Source organism: Taeniopygia guttata, chromosome 6, assembly GCF_048771995.1.
Source record: "Taeniopygia guttata chromosome 6, bTaeGut7.mat, whole genome shotgun sequence".
NCBI lineage: Eukaryota > Metazoa > Chordata > Aves > Passeriformes > Estrildidae > Taeniopygia > Taeniopygia guttata.
In genome coordinates, this window is record NC_133031.1 from 8,852,208 (window position 1) to 8,874,925 (window position 22,718).

General features: G+C 41.2%; 1 long non-coding RNA gene across 1 annotated transcript; it reads left to right on the forward strand.

The window, feature by feature from the left end:
* Positions 1 to 21,528, forward strand: LOC140684426 (uncharacterized). Its single transcript, XR_012056676.1, has 3 exons — positions 1 to 189; positions 11,048 to 11,203; positions 18,098 to 21,528. It is a non-coding gene; the product is annotated as an uncharacterized lncRNA (long non-coding RNA).
* Positions 21,529 to 22,718: the final 1,190 nt, after the last annotated feature.

A 22,718-nucleotide genomic window follows, 5' to 3' on the forward strand; every position in this document is an offset into this window, starting at 1 on the left:
AAAAAAGACAAAATGAAGAGAGGAAAAAAAGTGTTGCTCAACCACTGTCTTCCCTAATTTTCTCACCTGGCTTTTGTTTATTTTTTGACAGTGTTCCCTATTCTCGTCTGCAAGACAGCCAGGTTGAAGAGGACATGCCCGTAGGCATTTGCAGACTGTTTGGGATACAGAAGCTGGAGAGTTTCCCAGGTAAGCAGGCACTCAGCCCACAGAGAGGGCTGGCACTTTGCCCTGCATCCCCAGCTCCATAGACCCTCCTCACATAGAGGGGGTGTGTTACATGCCTCACAAGTCTAACAACTGGCTCCTCTCTGTTCCAGTCTTCTTGCAACATCACTTTGGAAAATGCATTATACAAAACGTGGGATGACAATCAAACAAACCTACAGTTAAGGGCAAAGCAACACCGTGTCAATAGTGAGTTTTGATTCCCAACCCTGACAATCTGAATATGTAACCTGCTCAAGCCAAAGTCAGAAAATAAAAATGAAGTATGAATTAACAAGCTGTGAATGAAGGAAGCCAAAGAGGACTTTTAACATTCTGCCTTTCTTGCTCTCTTGGCAGCTGACAAGCTTTTGAGCTGGCAGAGGCTGCCTTAACTACCAGGGCTGTCCAGCACAGGGAGGGCTGAAGGAAGGGTGCAGAGGGCAGGTACAGGAAACACCCATGGGCAGAAACAGCAGCACTTTTCAGCAAATTGGAGCATGGAAGAGTACAAAGCACTTAGATATCTAATTTTAAAAATTGTGTGTCATAAGGAAGTGAAGATAGATGCATCTTGGGAAGAGCTTTACTTCTGCTCTGAATGTGCTGGCAGCACGATATTGTGCATTTGGCAAGTTTCCCTAAAATCAAAACCCTAAATCAATGGGCAATGTATACCAGTATTTCTTCAGCTCAGAGATGGGTTTCTCTTCCAGGCTTTCTTTTTTTTCTTTTCCTTACTTATGAAAATATCAAGGAACACTTGAGCTGCAGAAAACACATTGCAGACCCCCACTTTCAAACAGATGCCATTTTATAGAAGCTGATAAAATCTGGGGCTCCCTGGTTGTTTTGCTTCCTCTGCCTGACTGCAGTGAGAGCCAGCTATATAACATCTGATGCCTACAATTCACTCATCAACAGCTATTCTGATTTTTTTCCCCAAAGAGAATACCATGCAACTGTAATCACAGTTGATGTAGATCAATGTGAGCTTTTACTTTCATTATATTTAAAGGGACATACGATTTATTGATTTGCGTATCAAATTTTAGCACACGTGTTTTCTTTTTTGTCTGCAGTCAGTGCAGCAGATCAGTAGATCCAAATGTCACACAGTACGAAACCAGAGTAATATCAGGAAGATGATTAGGCAAAGATATTGGTATAGGACACATTTATGTTATAATTTCAAAATTTTAATATGCAAAAATAACTACTTGAGCACAGAGTTAGAGCTCTGAAAAAGCATTAAATCTGAATGTCCTTTCTCTGTGGGGGTTTATAAAATGGCTGTTTGCTTGGTTTAAACATGATGTCCTATTTCTACATTTTTAAAAATGATTTAAAATTAAAAGCTAATTTATCTTGTGGTGTTGATAATTAGTTGAAACAAGCAAAGAACTGGTTTTTTAAAACAAAGAAAGAGCCCACATACTGTGCTGCCATATAGCCTTGCTTAATATGCCTTTTCCTTCTTGTTTTTTCCTGAACAATGAGGTCTCATTATACATGTGGCATAAGCTTATCACTAGAGTCAGGAATTAGGTAGTATTCACCTCACTGGCCGTGTACAGGCATGCACATGTTAGAGATTTAGTCTGACAACTGCCTAGGCTCCCTCTACAGTCCGAAAAGCAGGAATAGCAGCTCACTCTACTCCATCCCCTGCTTGGGGTCCTCTCCAGTGGCCAGCTCCACCTACACAGCTGGCATTGGCTACATAGCTGATATTTATAAGGCCAAATACAAAAGATATGGGTCCCAGCCGCAGTGAAAGCTGCTGCTTTTACTCAAGATCAACTCTGCTTCATTTCACAGGTCTGACCCAGCCCCAGTGTGTCCCTTCAGCGATGCATAGCAGGTTACTTCCGTGAGATTAGTGCACTCTTACTGTCAGGCAAATGCAGAAGGGACTTGCTGAATCATGTCCTCAGTGTCGAAAGGAAAGACTGATGTTCACCTGTTAAACCCTATATAAATTATATGCCATTCTTAATGGGGTTAATTAACACAGTATTAAGGACAAAGCAAACTGACAGCTGTAGTGCCTCTAACACATGAGAGGAGCTTTTAGCACCTTTGACCTTTCTTGCTCCTTTCCTTGAAGTGCAGAAATATAACTCATATTTCTTTCCCCTTGGAAACAGGGAAAAGGAACACGGAATATAAGAAGTTAATATTTATGAATGACAGCATGATTGTCCAGTAGGAGGCATAACCAGCCACTAATAATTAATTTTTTCAGGGCATAATGTACATCTATCATATGTCTCCTGCATATTAGCAGTACTGAAGCTGGGGACAGAGAATACCAGTCTTGCTTTTGCTGTGTGAATAAAGGCACGATCCCATGTGAATGACTCACTGCTGTTGTGTAAGCTTGTAAGCATCTTTGCGTGAAAGATGAAGGCATTTTAGACGAGCCCTCTCGAATCAGTGCCATCCTCCCAAGCTTGAGGACATTGTTCGGAGGAAGACAGACTTGAAATGCAACAAGATTGCAGCTACAGTATTACTGCAAAAGAAATCCACCAAAGACTAGCTGAGAAGTATTCATTAATTCAATTTAAAATTCAGCTTGGCCATGGAAATGCCTCTGGTCAGGATCTTTTTGAGCTACAACTCCAGTCATGCAGCATTTCTGAGGAAAGGTGTGGTCATTCTAAGTCCATTTTAGGGAAGTGGTATGTCTGAAACACACACTAAAGGGAAGTTAAATTTCATGGTAATATTTTTAAGAATTTGTTTCAACAATATCAGATTGATCAATTTCTTTAATTATTATTTGCAGTTTTAAAGGAAACTTTTTTTCCTTACCTCGAGTTTGCACTGAACTTGACCAGTCAGGATGAATGTGTGCTCATATTAAACTCCACGGCATTGCTGTCATAGGCTGGGTACCAGCTCCTGCTGCTGTCCTCTGCTCAGCCATATCAGCTGCTGGGGCAGCCAGAGGAGGAGAGGAGCTGCTCTGGGAGCCCACAGATGCCCTGCCTGCCAGGCCCTTTGCTCCAAGGCCCCCTCCCCTCTCTGTGGCTGCTGGCTGTGCTCCCATGTGCTGCCTGATGCATGTAGAGGAGCTGCTTGGCTCACAGGGAAATGGCAGTGTGTATGGAGCCTGGGAACCAGGGAGGGGTAGAGGTGTCCCATTTACAAGAACTGGTACATTCCTTTGTCACAAGACTGAAAGTACATATGGCCTTTATGAATTTAGAGCTGTTATTTCTGGCACTGGTTCCCACTATCTCACCAATCCTGGAAACCCTATTAGCAGGTACTGCACGGATTACATCAATCACAGCCAAACATGAAAAATCTTGCAAAAAAATTATCATCTTGCCTATGTAGTCTTGCCTAAGAGATGACACAAGGAAGATAATACAAACTTGAGAAACAAAACTTGTTTAGCAGGCCCTTGTTCTTTACTCATCCAGGACAATGTGTTGAGCTCTGTTGGCTTTGCTTCCCTGGGCAACTGCACTGAAGCTGGAATATTTCCCTCACACAGCCCAAATGATGGTTTCTATTTTTTAGAGCTACATAATTTGATTTGCTCTGGTGGTTCAAAAGGTCAGTGTGGAAGGGCTCCCGTGGAGAGGAGAGCAAGCAGCTCTTGCTAACAAACGGGTGCTGGCCTTGGAAAACAGCACATGTCTGTTCATATGCATCCAGACTGCTAAAGCATCCCACCGAGAGTGAGCCTGCCACAGGAAGAGACTTTGCAGATCTTTCAGTCACCAGGAGTTACACAAACAAGAGCCAGAAAAAACATTTTGCTCTTTAAAAGGGGGTCATTATATATAGTGCTTGATAAAGTTCATTCTGCTAATTTGTGGAATAGGAAGGAAAAACAGGACCCAGTTGTTTGAGGAAAGCATTCAGATGTAAAATGTGACTTCAGCTCGGTGGTAGTGTTGTGACAGGATAGAGACAAAAGGATATTCAAAACACACAGCTAAGAAAGGGGAAAGAAAAGCTGAATCCCAACTGCAGTGTAAGGACAAGCATGGTATCTGAGTTGGAAGGGAACCACCCAGGTCCAAGTCCACATCCAGGGCAACAAGTAATACAAGGGCAGCAGTTCTTGTAAAATTTAAATTATGCATTGCTAAGATAGAGCAAAAGCATTTGCAGAGCAAATGAATAAAAGCAAAAAAAACCATTCCTTTCCACAAACAGAGCAGGTCAAAGCAGTGTTATTCCACAAGCACTGTGGATCACAAAGAAACGTTCCTCAAAGTACTGTCCTGCCCTGCTGCCACTGGAGTGAGAGAACTCACTAAGGGAGAAGAATGAAACCTATGCAGGAAGCAGCTGTATGCCACATTTATACAGTGCTTCTTATCACAAAGGGTTTGAAAGATATTTAACCTGCAGTGTTAACAAGACCATTCAGCTACTAATGAATAGAAGCTTCTTGATTATACCCCAGCAAGAGCTGTGCCCTCTGCATGGAAGGCTGTGCAGTGGAGGGGCAGGAGAGTCCAGGCATCCTCCCAGCACACACGCTCTGCACCAGTGGTCACCCTGCCTGTGCTGAGGGCCCCCAGCAACGTCAGCACCAACTGAAATTTTGCACAGAAACCCTCAGTGCTTTCACCTGCACACACCCCACTGGTGAGGGAGAATTGTGTGTATGGCAGATGTTGGCCCTGCTGATCTGGAGCTCCTGGAAGCACTCAGAAAGCTGGAAGGGAAAGGAAGTGTCAAATCCACATTGACTGGCAGACAGTGATGTCCTTGGTGCTGCATAATCCTCCTGCTGACTCAAAGGTACACCAAAACCCAGCTGACCCTAAGACTTTTCTGAATCACTGCTCTCTGGACATGGTTTATGGAAGAACTGTGTGGAATGGTACGTCCCAGAGCACCATGCTGGGCATAACCTACAAAAGAAGCTGCACTACCTGCTGAGGTTGAGCAGACCCAAAGAATTTATTTAGAGCTGAAGTTACCTGTAGGGCACTCCCAGCCTTTTGAGCCCTGTGCTTAAAATGTCTGTTTATGAGCTCTTCCCCCTCCCACCCAACATAAGAGGAGATAATTAGCATGAAAAAGGCAGATGCTGGTAAGAGAATATTGTGAGGTCAAAATGTTTTATACATGTGGTTGAAAAAAAAAAAAAGCAGTTACTAAACTGTGGTTTATATAAAGTGCATAGCATTATTTTTTTAAAGGCACAGCAGTCCTAGAAATACTCAAGCTGGGTGGTCAGTATTTTTGTTTCAGTTTCAAGCAACTGGTGGAAAATAGAAACAGACAAGCCATGAAAGCTTAAACCTAAACTTTGGCTGCTTTTCTGGCAAGAAATCACTTCTTAGCCTGAAAATGTTGCTATAGTCTACAAGAATAAAACTGCAGATCAAATGGTATCTCAGAGTATGTGTCAGTTTTAATGTACAAGGCCTTTATCATGGAGCAGAACTAGGGAAAATAACCCAAAACCACTGAGGGCATTGTGGCATTTTTTATTTTCCCAGACAGTAACAAAACTCCTGAATGGTGCTATTTGTGGTTTGTGTCTCTGCATCAGGAACATGTAAATTTTGGCTTGTAATTATTCAGACACAGGACAGGAAGCCCAAGTCAAGGATGGGTTTTATTTCTGCACTGAAACTGCCTTTCATACTTTCTTGAGATTGTTGAGGAATGACCCTCAAATCCTAGAATGATACTCTGTGTTCTTAGATCAATGTGCAAATGCATTAGGAGAAAAATTTTGTCAGAAGCCACCTTCAGTCACTTCACTCGCTTTCAACCTTGCACTTCACAACTTTACAAATAAAAAAAAAAAAAGTGTTTCTAACAGCAGGGATAGCAAAGTCCTTGAGAAATGACCCAGGAAAGAAACACTGCAGTGTTTAAAGAGAAGCTTAAACAAACACATGTCGGAAATGTGTTTTAAGCTTCAGGAGCTCAGCTGGAGCTGCTACTTTGCCGCTGAGGAGGCAGAGGATGGCTGTAAGGCTCTCCAGGCAGCAACTGAAGGTGAAAGAGCCCAGTATGTCCTTTTTCACTCTCACCAAGGCAGGAGCTTTGGCTTATGTGCTGGGGGAAGCCCCAGAACTGACAGCCTCTAACCAGCCTAACCTGAAAATTTAGCCCTACCTAGAGGTATTGTGCTCATTGTAACAATAAAAATCAAAGGAATATTAAAAGGAGAGGAATCACCTGTCCCCACAGGTTATGGGATGTTCAAAAAGCTTTGTAGGTTCAACTGGGTTCAAAGCAATGTTTAGCTACCCTGCTGACACAATTGGTATTCCTGCTTTCTTGTTTTGAGTGTTTGTGCTTCAGCTGCAGCTCTGTCCCTTCCCTGCACAGTGGGCCATCTCCCTCCATGGCTGTGTTCCAGCAAAAAGAAAGCCTGTACATGGGAAAAATGATAGAATTGTACCTTGTCCCCAAAACCTTTCATCTAAAGTCTTGATTGTGTGCAAGAGATACCAAATGCATCCAGGCAGCCATTTTCTGCACTCACAGCACAGTCAGGGCTTCTGGGTTTCTAGAGTTCAGCCGTGGTTGATTCTTCATGAATACTGCTGAGCTCCTTCCTCTGCCTGCAAAGGGACAGCTCTGTGTCCTCATTTTCACTACTAGGATGTTTTTGAAAAACTCACCATTATTTTGTACTTTGAAAACATGTTGTCTCTTCAAGCATAAAAATTTGGCCCTGATAGACCCTGGGGCTTTTATACAGTAAATTGATCAGATTATTTTGTTTAAAACTATTGTTCTGAATACAATTAGAATTTCTGGCTCTTGGACTGTGTTCATTTTGGCCTCATCACAGCTAAAATGCTGACTTCAAGCCCATATAAATATTTGCCCTTTTAGCATTTGTTTTGATTCTAATCATATTCATAGTTTGGTTGCCTTTTTTTAAAGAAGAAAAGTACATATAAATCAGATTAAATAGATCACTTTGCTACAGTTTTGCTATGAATATCTGTTCTGCAGAGAAGGTATCAATGCCAGATTTTTCTAACAACCTCTGTAAACATTTACTCTACTGTCCTGTAATTGCTTTAACATGTATTTTCCTGCACAAGCTAATTATTCACCATTAATTTTATTAGCAGGAAGACTCTGCCTAATGTTCAAATTCCAGAAATTTTTACACTCGTCCATGTTTACTTAAATACCCCAATCAGTCTGAGTAATTTTAGTACTGTGCTGTGCAAACAGCACCAGAGCCTTGCAATGAAACCCCAACAGGTTTGAGGCACATGCTCCAAGCCTATTCAGAAGAGATCCATTTCAGCCTTTAAGCACATGAATCTCTGACACTGATTTATGCAGGAACAGCACTTTTCTGATCACTTCTGGAGGCAGACAAAAACAAAATTCATTTTTGGATGGACTTCAGCCTGCAGGCCGACTCTCCCCACATTCCCAGGTGAGCTTTGGCATTTTGTAGTGACCTAACCCAGGACAACAAGACGGAGCCTTTTAACTCAGCTTGGTTGGTTGAGCTGAATAATTTTTCAGTATGTTCACAGTGGCAGGCACTCTCTTTTCACAGTGTACATAACAAAAGTTAGCATTTACTGGGATGCACAGGCTGCACGCTGCTGTGCTGTGATGTTTCTGAGAGACCAGCAAAGGCATGGGAGGGGCAGGGCCAGCAAGCCCCAGCCTGAAGCTGCCAGCCTGGGGCAAGGTGCAGCTCCCAGTCTGCACACACCATGTGTGACCCATGGAACACAGCACCTTGCCTGAGACCACTTAATTTAAAACATTGACACAGAAATTTATCACTATTAACATGAATTATTGCCTGCCTTGGCAGTTTCTGCAGTGCAATGGATGGTTTACTGTCAGGACAGATACACTGGGAAACCTACAGTGTTGCTAACTCGGAGCAGCTGCTCTGAAAAACAACACAACTCGAGTGACCTGCCTTTGGGGCTGGAAATGCAGGGCTCTGCAGAAGGCACAAATCCCAAAATTGAAATGTGAGACTCGATGCACCACAAATTTCTTTTGCCATATGCCACAGGTACATTGTGAGCTATCTGAGATTCCCCAAAGCATCACTCAAGATCCTATTTGGTGTCTTTGCTATGAAAATACTTACTTTAAAAAAAATCCTCAATACACAAAGCACCCCATTTTTACCACAGCTTTTGGGAGAGGGAGAAGGAATTTTACAGAAGTATTTTTAAAGGAAGGTACAGATTTTCTAGATTTACAAGTTTCAGTCAGTTCAACATATTATACAATAATGAATGTGCTTGAGTTCATTATTATAGACAGGAATGTTTCTAGTGTTCTTTACTCAATATCAGTATATCTATACTAGAAGAAGATAAACAAAGGGCCAGATGGGAGAAAAGCAGACATTATGGCCAGACCTGATTATGAAAAGCTCCAGAACTGAATCCAGTGACTTTCTATCAGACTAATGAATGCTGTACTGAAAGGCAGCCAGTAAGGAATGGGATACTTTAGCAGACTATGTCACTTTCTTGGATATCTTTTTCCAGTTGTAAGGGACTGTTACACAAGTGAATGTTAAACATTTCGGTCTTACTATTTGCATTAATCTGGCTGCAGCTTCCAGCTGATGATCTTCCTCATGACTTTCTCCACTAGAGAGCCCATTAGACCATTAAAGTATTTATATGCTGTAATCAAGTTGCCCCTCAAGCCTCTTCCTGATGTACTGCATAGATTGAGCACCTTAAAAATCTCTCCCTGGAAGGCGTTATCTGTAGCCCTCAAGTGAGTCTGAGAAGACTTACCCCACTCTGCTTGCCTCCTAACTGCTGGCTGTTTTGTTTTGTTTTTAATTTGTCCTCTTTTTAAAACCCTGATCAGACCATCTTCTCCAATACCAATTTACCAAGACTATACAAAACCATATCAAACATTTTCTTCTAATTATTAGTCCTCCTTTAGCCATCTGGGCATTTTTTTTTCTGTGCTGGATACATATAAGCAGTTGTATATGAAATATTGTCTCAGTTACCTGTTACATTCAGCAATAGACACAGCACCCCTTTCCACAGCTGCAGCTGTCAATTCTTGTTCCTAAAGATTAATTCTTCCATTGAATCACTCAAACAGTTTAGGAAGTGGCTCAGATATTTCTGACACTCTGCTCCTCCTATTATTTAGTATTCTACCAATCTCTGTGTTATCCTATTTTTAATGCTTATCTCAGATTATGAAGAAACTGAACCTCCCATTGAACCTGTGCAGTGAAGTGCACTTTACAGACTTGATTTTGCAATGCTGATTGAAATATACAGTGCAGCCAAAAAGTAAACTTAACCCAAAGGTTGAAATCAGCTTTGTCTGACCATAAGAATTACACTGTTAGATTCCAATTCTCCGTGTCAGAAATATTTTTCTTAAGATTTTTCTTGCTTTTCTATACAAAATGAGAACTATTCAATTTTTTGGAAATGTCATTAAATAAATTCCCTGCTCTTACACCATGATGACGATTTCTTTTGCATTTCAAAACTTTTAATGTATGCTATTTGGTTTTCCCCCACTTCTTACTTTCTACATTTCTAATTTCTTATTTTGTTTTCTCATAAAGTAAAGTATGCTTTTAGCCAGAAAAACATTTTCATATAGCCAAGGGATACTGGCTTTTTGTCCATCTAGAAAATTCCTAGAGATCTTCGAGATTTCTTTGATGTTTTGTGTGCAGACATGTCATAGTTGTCATTATTGTTGTTCAGCCTTGATAAAGCAGACCTTGGGGGGTCAGTCACCATAGACATCAGTGCTTGGGATTGGTTCTCTCTCCACTGGATCATATCTATTACTGAAGTAATCAGGACATGATCATCAGCTTCTGTGTAAACACCAATTTCTGGCCCACCAAGCAACTCCTTTTTACTCCTTAGAAATTAGATTCCCATTGCAGGTACTGTACTGCTTAAAGGGAAAGAAATTTTGAAATAGAAAAGTGCCTTTAGAATTGGGAACTCTAATAATTCTCCATTTTAGGTGCCTAAGAACTATGACATATGAGCTTAAGGGTCAAACTGGCCTTTCCCTGTAAACCTTGATCTTTTCACCCCATTTTGGAGAGGAACTTAGGAAATTACGCATCATGTTCTCTCATTTTATTTAAGATCCACAAAAAGTTCTCCACCAGTATCTTCTGATGGGCTTTGCAGCAGTAGTGCATTTGAATTAATAAAACTGTTCTCATTCGCCAATGTAATTAATACAAGCAAAGGTCTCTATAATACCCAATTAGGAGACATGTGCAGAAAACTCATTCAGATTCATCCCCTTCCAGGCTCCTAATTTTCCCAAAATATTATCTGAACTCTGTGCAGCCCAAAGGCTCTTGATAAACTTGGCAAATTAAATGGTTCCAGCTACCTCAGTACAGATAGCTCTATTCTTCATGGCTTAAAATCCTATCTGGAAAATCCGTATGACTTAGAAACACTGCCATAGAAGAAAAAGATAAGCTGCTTATGGTAGTTGGAAAGTCATGTTAGATTACAGTGGAATTTGACTGTTTTTCTGGAGGAAATCCACATGTGTGTCAATTGTAGCAGCTAGAATTGGGTCTCCTGGTTATTTATGCAGCTGGGGTAAAGATAAAATTCCCTGCACAAGCTAAAGCTGGGAGGGAAGCTGCTGTTTCCCTCCCTGGCAGCACAGCACAGCCCTGCTGGGCTTCTGCAGCCATGTCCCCTACCTGTGCTCAGGGCTCTTTGCACAAGTGCAACTGGAAAACTGCTAAGCCAGGACCCGCCAGAGAACTTCTCTTTACTATGCCTTGGTGCAAGCTGCATAGTTAATTTTATGAATGACTAGTACATTGTGTGACTATTTCTATTTTTATTCTCTGTTTCAGCTGACAGATTATATAAATGTGTTGGTACAGCTTTGCATACAACACAAGAGAACTGAGTTCTCAAGCAGGTTATTCTGGAAGCTCTACAAAGGAAACAATGATCCCAGGGAAGAGCTAATATGAAGAGGAGAAAGAGGTTCAGATCAGTGTGTGAAGGTAAGATCAGAGAGACAACATGATCTATTAGGAATGTAATTTTTGCCTGTAATTGCCTTCTTTCATTCTCAGTGCCAGGTGACACTAAGTGTATGGAGAGACCTGATAAATAAACACTGAAGAGAGAAAGGAATACACGACAAAACAATGTGCACCCACAACAGCTGGCCCCAGGGGGGCCAACTCTGTCCTGAGCTGCATCAGAAGAGGGGCCAGCAGGTTGAGAGAGGGCATTCTACCCCTCAACTCTGTGCTTGTGAGACCTCACCTGGAGCACTGCATCCAGCTCTGGGATAACAGGAAAGATGTAGATCTGTTAGAGTGGGTCCAGAGGAGGCCAGTAAGGTAATCAGAAGGCTGAAGCATCTCTCCTGTGAAGGCAGGCTGAGAGAGCTGGGGTTGTTCAGCCTTGGGAGCAGAAATCGTGTGCTTTGAGACCATGCTGCCTGATGGGCACTGAAGGTGATTTGTGTTTGAAAGAAACTTAGTGTTTAGCCACAAAAAATATGCACTGAGAATTACCTGCTTTTCAAATGAGACAGGTAAGTAGGATGCACACAAACTATGATGTACTCGTTTTTCTGGAGACTGCATCAACCAGGAAACCATTTCAGAGCACCTGATGCAATCACGCCTTCAGACCAGGACAGATCAAGCTGTGTCATGGGATTAAAGTCAGAGTTTAAACTGACAGCATAAAATGCAACAAATAGGCAAAGAAAGAGTTGAACGCCCATAACAAAAACATTATAGAAGACAGATAATTTTATTGTAACTAACAATGAACAGGAACAAGCATCTGCACTGAAGCAGAAAAAGCAGTGAAGGAATACCAGCCCAGTGACTGTGACTGCAGACTTGCTGAACCCATTGAGAGCCATGACAAGAAAGGTATAAGCACCCGATGCAAGATTAATGATGCTGCCTACAGGGGAAGTTTTGAAGCAAAAATTGCCAAAGGAAGCAAAACTAAAATGATATTACTTAAAATATATGTAAGCAAAGTACATTGGCAAATAAAGAAGACCTGAGAATACCAGAGGAAGTACCTTAGACATTAGGGAAGTACCCAGACAGAAAACTCTGTATCACTGTATCAGCACTTTGCCCTGCACCAGGAATCTTGAGGGAAGGACAGTGACAAATGACTGCATGCCTGGACAAGTAAATCAAGTTTTCTACTCATGTATGCCACAGAAAACCACAGCAAAGAGGTTCTAGTGTATTTTTCACCCTGCTGTGCTGTCTGCATTTCAGATGTGAAACCACAATTCAATTCAATAAAATGGTGAAGCACTCATGCCAAGGCAACAAATTGGAAGTCCTAAGAAGCAGGGTTCAGCAAAATATATGCTGGAGCATAATCTAATTTTTAACCCTTTAGCTTTCCCAAATCTTGTTTATGTATTAGCCAGAGAGAAGATATAAGGTGAAATAAACATGGGGTTTGGTATTTTCCTTTTAATATATGCTCTGATCAAAAAGTGGGATGAAATTTCTGTACTGTAATTGGCACTAGTCAAATCATATTTCCTTTTTGAAGTCAGTGATTAGTTGAAATATCACTCTTCTCTATGGCCCAGTCAATCTCTAAACCAAGCTACATGAGTGATTTTCAAGACTGTTATTATTTTTGGCCATTTGCAGAAATTTTTCAGCTACAACTTTTCAAATTGAACCAGACACTTTCAGGACAGGACAAACTTTAGGCAGCATGTCTTGAATTCCCACCTCCTCCAGCCCTCATGCTGTCTGAAGAAAAGTCTGATTTTCTTTCACAAGCTGCAGGCATGACAAGTCAACACTGATTGCAAGGAATAGAAACAAACTCCTGCTCTCAGGCTAGCTCCTGATGGACAGCAGAAAAGAAAAGAAATTCCTGAAAAAGTCTTCTATAACACCAGAGTTAAAAAAAAAAAAAAAAAAAAAAAAAAGCTGTGTTAGTAACACAAATAAATTTGTTCTGCACCCACAAGGGAAAGAAAGCATTTTTTGCACATCTCTTGACAATTTTCTGGTAAATGCCTTGACCCCAAACATCACTGCTTTCTGTCATCTTATGCTCCCTTTTGGCAGGTCTGCGCAGTGTTGGTGGTACAGCCCTGCTCTGTTTTGTCAGTTTGCTCTGTGAATGACAGCTTGTTTCACTGGGGTGTGAACAGCCGGTCATCTGGCAAGGACTCGCACAGACTCCAACCCAAAAAGCCAATCTCTTCCTAGCTCCGAGCCTGCAAGGCTTTAATGAGGTCTTGTGGAGAAGCAGCAGCTATCAGAGATTCATTAAAGATGAGGCCATCCTGACACAACTACTAATTGCTCTAACTCACTAGATTGTGTTGTTTGTGAAAACTGGAGCCTGCAAAGCTATTCTCTCAATTTAAATTTTTGCAATGCTTTGTGCCTGTTTTGAAACTTTCCCATTCTGCCCATGAATCAAAGCACACAACAGATTTAGTTTCTTTTTCACAATGAAATAAGAGAGTTATTCTGCTGGGTTTTATGTATAACCCTGTCTAGATAAATATTCAACTGCTGAAAACTATGCTATTGTTAACGTTCTGAGAAATAATTATAAGGGTATCATCAATACTGAGTCTTGTGTTTAACTATTGGAATACAACATTTCTAAATATCCATGTGGAAAATATTTTGCTGCTTCAGGTCTGATTAAAATTAGAGTAAAAACCTAGCCTTTTAAGAAGGGATGTGCAAATTACTACTAGATATAAATGTATCTCCTCAGTGAAGTTTGAAGGCCTCTAGCACATATCAGTTTTGATCTCATTAAAAGAAAAAAATCTGTTCATCTGCTCATGTTTTTTATGAATGCAATAACTTCCAGTTTACCCAAACTCTCTTTAGTTCTACCTTGTAAATTCATTAAAATATGGCACTTGTCATTTATAACCTGCCTATCAAAGTTTATGTTTGAGGGTGTTTAAATTAAGGACTATATAGACTAGAGCTGTTAGTACCACTCATTTTGCTGAGAAATACACATTAGAATCAAGCCAGTAGGTTTTGCCTCAAGTGTTGGAAAATTATCTCATCTCTCAAGCTGTATTTCTGCAGACAGACAACGACCTGTGAAGCCAAAATTTAAGCAATTCCATTAGAAGCAACTGGGGATAATATCAGCAAAGAGTTTTGTAATAAACACAGCAAGAGATTTTAGATCTCAGAGGGCCATGTTCAGAACAGGCAAGTGGCAAGAGATGTGCACCTGCCAGCTAAGCACAGGTGACATGGTACCTGTGAAAATTTATCTCCAGCCCTGTCTTCCCCTCACCTGACCTACTCACTCAGGCAGCACTTGCACCTGACAGGCACAGGGCTGACTGGTTTTGCTTGTTTTTCTGGGTTATTTTTCTTCTCATGGAAACATTTTGCAAATATGAATTGATACTCCAACTGGCTTTTTCTAGCTTATTGTAAGAACAGACTTGAAAGAGGGGCAGATTCCTGATCTGAAGGAGGAGCAGAGCTTTGCTCCACACTGAGGATTTGCCTTGAAGTGTCTCACTGGGCCATCTGTGATCTCTGCTCTGAAGCTGAAGATGCTTTTGAAAAAGCAGCTATGCAGATGCCCCATTCAGATGCTGAGAGTCTGCATTGGTTTAACTGTTTCTGGAGAAAGAGCTGAAAAGCTCTGCTGTGCTGAGAGGCTGTCTAAGGTCCTTCATGGAATGATCATGGTTAACACTTTTGCACCAGAGGAAGCTCAAACTGAATGGATAACAGTGTGTTGTATGAGTTATGGCTATGGAATAATCCTCTTTTCCCATGGAAAGGGCATCAGAAACCTTGTGCCCTACTTGCAAAAATGTGAAATAAACATCTATGTGGCTAAAAAAAGGCAGAACAAAGCCTCTGAAATACAGCTATAAAATCTTAAAGTACAGTTGATAAAGGTCAGGATGTCTAGGTATGCAGCAGAGAGACTTGCACTTGCTGCCATGGTGGCACTAGCTGAGTATTTAACCTCAGTCCCTCCCCAAACTGCTGTGAGGTGTTGGGTTGCTGCATCCCCAGAGAGCCATGCCCCAGCTGAGACCTGGACCCCTGCTATGCTTTAATACCCTCTTCCCACTGAAGGATGATTTTGGTTTCCAAATAAATCTGTAGAAAATCTGTAATAGCTAACAACTAAAATAATATTCATGGCATTTTGTGTCACAGCTTTTACCAAAGGAGTGACAGGTCAGAAACAACACTCTTTGGAAAAGCAAAGATTATCACTAAGTCTCCTTTCCTTTCCTGGTCTCCGAGGGTCTGACAGTCTTAAGGAAAGCAGGATTTCCTTGCCTCTCTGGGTTTCTCACTGAGCTGCTGGATATAGCCTGAGTGAGCAAAATCCATTGCTGCTGTGCAAGAGCTCCCTGGCGAGGCCTCATCAGCCATCCTCAGCAGGTAGCCACAAGTGGCGTTGCCAGGGTGACCTCCTTGCCAGCAGCCTTGTCATCTGCAGGGAGAGCCACAGTTTAGCTCTAGCTGGTTACAGCAATTAGATTTTGACACTGTAACACTTAGCCAACAACTCCATAATGCAAGGCTTTAGAGAGCTCCCTGAGAAAGGGGAAGCAGCCTCACTTTCAGAGTGGTTTTCAGTCCCACGGGAAGGTAGCCAGAGCTCTCAGGTGCAGAGTCCTGCTGTAACCTGTGTGTGGACACAACCTGGGAGGGTGTCCCACAGCAGACATGCAGGAGCACCCAGCAATGAGTGAGCTCCCCAGAAATCTCCCGGGGGAATTTGCTTGTACAAGGCATCCAGTAAAAAACAGAACAACAAGCACATTTACAAAATCCCCTTACTCCTTCCAAAGTGGGAGAAGAATGCTGTCTCCCTAAGTATACTGCACAGAGTGCGGTGCTGTCTTAGCACTTACTAATGACTCCAATGTTGTTTTACACACTCTTCTAATCTACGTGAAATGGCACCTTTTATTACAAATATTCAGCAAGGCATCTCGCTTCCTGCTGCATCCTAGAAGCACCTGCACAGTCCCTTGAGACTGGGCTCAGGGTCTCAGTGTAGGCTTTTACTGTATGAAAGTACAAGCATGCCAATATAGGTACTTCTAGAAATTAAAAGGCAAAACCAAAACACACTATGTTTTCAAGAGGGTCCATATAGTGAAAAAAAAAACCTGTAAAACCTCCAAGCTGTAAGACAGAAAAGCTACACAGGTAAGAGTAAGCACAGGGCTGTTTCTAGAAAGTATTTTAACACAGCTGTCATGTTGTAAAACCTGTTCTAGAAAATCAAAACAGAATTGATGCAAAGAGGAGAAATGTGATGGGATGAGTTAAGGGAATTAACATAGCTAATAAGAAGCATGCAGAATAAATTAACTATGATAGCTACTTTATCTGCAACAAACACATTTATATGTAGGATTACATGAATGAAGGGAACAAGCAGATTTTAACTTTCTGCAGGTAAATGTTCTCCCATTTGCATTTACATTGACTCTCACACTGCTTTATCTACAATAAATTATAAAGAGGATGACAAGTCCTTTTCCTCAGCAGTACTACAGAAGGAAAGGTGGTTTGTCCGGTCACCAGAGATAATCACTAGCTATGTTGCTCAGCTTCACTGTGCTACCTCTTCAATCTGTGCATAAGAGATGGGAGCTCTGAGCCTCCCTAGTAAATTAGACCACCACACTACAAATTAGAGACAGGAGATGCAGAAGTCCTTCAAACAGAGAAAGCATCTGAAGAAATATAAAGACAGGCATGAGAAAGTGGAAAGTTAGTTTCCCTTGTTTCATTCCTTAAAAATGTTGTGGCCAGGGATATTTCATATCCTTGCCATACTGAGGGACAAAAGCACAAGCTGAGGGACGGCAGCGAGGAGAGTTCCCTCATTATGCCAGGCTCCAGGTACCCTGGAACATGGTGCAAGAACCACAATAATCATCACAGCCACCTCAAAACACTTCTATATAAAATAAAGGGGAAATGATTTTGACGACAACAAGCCTTTGCAGCTTGAGGGTCGGGTGTTCAAAACTAATATTCTGCCATTATAGTGGATGAGCACTTGAGTCCACTCACTTGAATATTCAAGGTGCCATCTGCTGTCTTTGCTGGTGTTTTTCTCTTTTCACTCCCCTTTTAAAGAGTAGTTCTGGTTGATGGTATGTCACCTTATATCAATGTCTATGGCAGCCTATACCATGTGCAAGTGTGCTGAACATGAGCTGCAGGGTTCAAGTCCACCTCAAAACAACCCCTGGGAGCACCACGTCCTTCAGCCAGCACTCAGCAGCACATACATCACCCTGCAGAAAGGTGATGGAGTCTCTGGCCTCCAGGGGCAGGGCCTGGCCCCAGATGGCAACAAATTAAAAAGCAAAGCACTACCAAGAGACACCAGAATGACTTAGATACCTCCTGAAGATTTACACAGGCGAGGGTAACTTGCTTTCTGGACAGAGGGGAAGGTGCTACAGATTTAGAAGGGCTAACCTGTGCCTGCTCTCCAGAAGACCTCTGTATCCCAGCTGAAAAGCATTAGTGGGCTGTTGGTTATCACAATTTTGGCATGGAAGGCAGGCTAAAGAAATAGTTTGTGAACAGCATATCATGCTCATGTGAATTCACTGCAGCTACATGGTTTCTCTGCTGTACCATTTAGGATCATCTTCCCTGCACAATAAATAATTTACAGTCCCCTTTTCAAAGAGGACTTCCTATAATACAGAACACATGGAAAATCATCATGACTGACAAAAATGTAGCTTGTGAAAGAGTTCTTGCACTTTCTGACTATGAATAAGTTATGTCCTATTCACAAGAACTTAGTGTAGCTACAATATTTAGCTGCCATGGTATTCAGTATCATCTTGCCTGCACAGTAAATAATTTATCTGTTTATTTCCACAGGAGATGTCCTATGAGTGAACTTGAATGGCAGCCGATTGCATGCACAGCATGTCTAGCCCCAGCAAGGGTTTGCAGCAGCCCTGTGAGAGCAGCACAGGCTCCTGCTGCTGCTGGGACAGCTGAGACAAGAACACAGTGCCTGTTGATAAGCTTTTTTAGGAGAGCATCCACAACTGCATGTGTGCTGGGATAGCCCCCAGGACACCTTCAGCATCCTGCCAGCTCTTCTCAGTGCCTCAGGTGAGCCTGAGAGGGAGCGAACAATGGATCCACTAAGACTTGCTTGTACCATATTCATCTTTCAAATCCACTTTGAGGCATCTCAAGGGAATGTTAAAAAATCATTCACATATCTCTATGATGTTTGATTTTTTTTTAATCAGATCACTGCTGTTTTACCAGGAATATCCTCAAGCATTTTGTGTGCATGGGGTTTCCAACTTCTAGTCCCCACTTTGCCACTAAGTGTATGATCCTAAACAAGTAGCAACTGTCTCTGACATTATTGTATTTCCTCACTCCTCAAGGGAGGCTGCGAGTCTGAACTAATGTTTTTAAAGCCCTTTGCATGAAAGATTATAGCTGCAGCCTGCTGATTTGCCTGCTACTCCTTTTCCTTTTGACAGATGATGCATTTTTGTGTCTGTCACTATGCTGTGTTGGCCTTCACCATGATGTGTGTTATTCCAAGAACTCACTTTGAAAACAGGGAACAAGTCCATATCCAGAGCTGACTATCCCAAAGGATCAGGTCCCAGCTGCACACTTTATGCCTTATATGCTCCTGAATCTCTTGAAGCAATGCATGGTCTAATGTGCTTCTCAGAAGAATTAGGGGAGTAGATTCTGTTGGTGGATGAGCAAATTAATGTGATTTATAAACATATCCATACATCTCTATTGCTTACAGAATATCACACAAAAATTCACAGTTGAATTATCAGGTTACTAATGTGCTTCAAATGAGGATTTGTCACAAATGTAGTGCAAGTTTCTTGAACTTCTACAGAAACTCACAACATTCAGCACTTTGCATAACTTCTTAGCATACTGAGTGGATTTTAAAACATTAGTTTCAACTGTGACTTCAATGAGATCTGCTTTCTTCTCACAGCAATTATCCAATTCAACTTAATTCAATTAAGCTACAACTGTTTATGCTGGTGTAATTAGGGGGGGATCTAGCCTGATACAACATGACTCAGAAATCCAGTGCTTAGGCTGCACTTCAGAATACAGTTACATGATGAGGTACAAGTAGACTTCCCTAGTCTGCCAATGTTACCGAGACAAACAGCCAAGACAAAAAATACAATTCTTTGGAGACTTCAGAGCTCCTCATTGACCTCCTTAATCAGTAAAAACAGGTTTTATACTGGAATGGAAAGTAATGGTGCTGTCAAGTTTGTTTCATTGAAATTCTACACTTTTACACAGTATGTGGGTCCCTACTGGCCTGGAAAATTCCGGTGGCTTTTTATTGAAAGTAATCTCAGTTTGTATTAAATCTACAGAGACATTTGCCACTTCTTGTACTTTGGAAGATGTTTTGATGACTATATTATTAGTTTCAGAATCATGAAAATTTTGCCTTACAATGAGATGAATTACACTTAGGATAAGAAAAGTTCTGCACTTTGCAGGTAACATGTGTTTCTCTTCTTGCTTGAGCAATAAATTAATCCTGTAACCTGTGAAAAAGTCTGCCCAGAGGTGATAATCAAAATGGATACTCTGCAAAAGATATGCCAGAGTGGCACAGCATGAAAATTTTACTTCTAAGAAGAAGGCAAAATAGAAAAATAAGGAGTGAAAATCTTTCTTTTGGTTTTGATGCCTGCCTGACCTGAAGTGTTTTGCTTCACCTGAAATGGAACAATAAGCTTTCGTTCCTTATCTTTCCTCACCTTTTATTTGAACACTTTCTTAAAAGAAAGATAAAAGTTCAATTAATTTGTATAGTTTCAGCCCAAAACCTTCCTTGTACATGTTTTCTCAAGGAATCAAATCCAAACTAAACATGGAGACCGCTTTGTTTATGCACAACTGTTTGGGTTTTTTTCCCGACCCTTGTTATCGAGGAAGTCTACTGTCCGGGGAAAAAGGGCTTCATCTGCTAAGAACACCATCATGTACTTGTACAGATTATAACAGGGACCCTGATTTTAACTGTGGCACCAATTTGCCAGATTGAAGGTAGGTGAGCAGAGATAAGCACTGGTTACTGGGCAACAGAATTAAACCCCAAACTGGCAAAAAGGATGTCTACATCAGAAAAATCTTACAGTCTGATAAATGCAGTGGGCACAAGGAAGAAAGATTATATTCTATGGGGAACTGGCACATATGGCACATTTCAGTGGACAAGATCCACTGTGCCCCCAAGATCAGTTTGGTACACCAGCCAAGCCTCTCTCTTTGGTATGGTCTACAGAGCAACATTATCTATGAGCTTAAGATGATGCAATTTATAGTTTTGAGGCAGTAAGCAAATTTTTTTTACATATTTGCCCCTGAAAGAAAAACCAAATAATTTATTATTGTAATTCCTTCTTTCCAAAACAATGTTAAAAAGAAATATTGACATTGATACCGAGTTTAGCCTAATTTCCTTAAATGTTTTGGGCAAGCTTGTCCTGTGAGACTCTCAAATCTCCCTTCTTTGTCGTCCTCCTGGAGAACTTACTCAAATAACTTGGGGCAGGAAAGGAAACAAAAATACCTGAACTGTAAATGCACATAGTCTAGCTATTTTTTCCAACTGCATAGCTCTGAAAAAACACTCCCAATATCTGCTTATAGTCACCTCAGAAAGCAGTGTTGAGAAAGAAACAGGCTCTTGTCCAACACATTTTGAATTCAAAGCATTTTGCATGTATTAGGCAATCAACCATTATAATGTGCCCACAAGACAAGTGATAAATGGTTTTTACAGACAGAGGTGGGGGACAGGATCCGGCTGACTTGCCAGCGGCCACTAGGAGAACGAGCTACAGATCCCAGAACAAACTCTGAATTCCCAACTCCACTCCCCAGGAGCCCATTTGTTATTTATTTACACCTACAAAAAGGATTCACGTGTGTTCTGGGGGTCAGCAGGAGTTGAGGTGTGGCAATCAATACCGTGAGACCACCTCTCCCCCATCCTCTGGTAGCACGATTGTCACCAGGACCCCTTGTCCTGCCGGCACTGGGTGCCAGCCCCCCCTGGCCAGCCCGGCTGGGCCCCACTGGCTCGGAGCAGTCCCAGGCACCCCGCGGTACCCTGGCACTGCCATGGTGCACAGCCACGGCAGAGTCCATCCACTGAGGAATATTTCTGCGTGTTTATTTCAGCCCTGAATTATGCAAAGCCTCATCCCAGCCCATATGCCTTTGGGAGTCGGTGGTGGGGCTGTGAAAGGCTGAGCCTGCAGGTGAATTGTGATAGTCTTTGGAGAAGCAATTATTCTGCATTAACAGGCACAAATTTTAAATAGTGGGGGTTGAAATTGCTACGATTCTGATTATGTTTCTGGCAGTTCCACACTGTCTCCTTGAGAAAATTAAATTTATAAAGAAGACAAAAATGAAAGATGACAAAGACCTCACATTTTCCCTCAAATTATAAATTATTCAGAAATATGAAAAACATACGAGCAGACGTCAGGGTTCCCACAATTCTATGACATTCTAGTCTTTGGCAATTTCTATTGAATTCAGCAAGAGACTCAAATAACATCCTACCTGTCTGATTTTTTTTTTTCCTTAATCTTTTTTTTTTTTTTTTTTTTTTTTTTTTTTTTTTTTTGGTAAGAGATGGCTATAGCTGTAATAAAAATATAGCAAAGTAGTCAAGCAACTGTGAAAAGCTAACTACAAAAATAACGGGCATTGGCACAGAATGCATTAAGAATGAAAAAAATCAAAATTTTTGTCTTACAACAGTATGTCTTGGGAACACTAATAATAAGTGCTTCTTTTCTCTCTGAAATGACTTTTCCCTTCTTCACACATGATCTAACACAGGACTTTTGTCTAGCTGCAGTATCTAGACGCAAAGTAAGTGAGAAAAGGAACCTTCATTTGGTGTTTTAAACACAGAAATTCTGTGTGCAGAAGGGATGATTAAAATGCTCTGTGTGGCAATGATACATGAGCGACTGTCTCCCTGACAACAATGATACTGCTGATATGAATAAAAACCCAGGTTTATGTAGAAGTTTGGAGTCTCAGGTCCTAGAAATGTCAGAAGCAGCTGAGCTTTGCATACCATTGAGTATTGTTATTGATTTCTTAATTATCAGGCATGCAATGTTGATATTCTGTCTCTTCTATTTTTAGTGGAATTCTCTCTTCTTATGTTGCTATCTCGGAAAAATGTAACAATTCTAGAACTGTGACTCTAACAGCCGCGTTTTTCTCAATATGCCCTGTTAGATCCAGAGCCTGATACATTTATTGCTTTACAATTTCTTAAATGATGCATTACATCAAGAAAGAATATTATTTGCTTTTCTATATTGCCACAGGACATATGTTTATCAACGAATTCCATTGGGTGTTCATTTAATTACCTCTTCTTTCTGGAAAAAAAAAAAAAAACAACAACTTAATGTTGTGTAACTCTGGGGCAAATTAT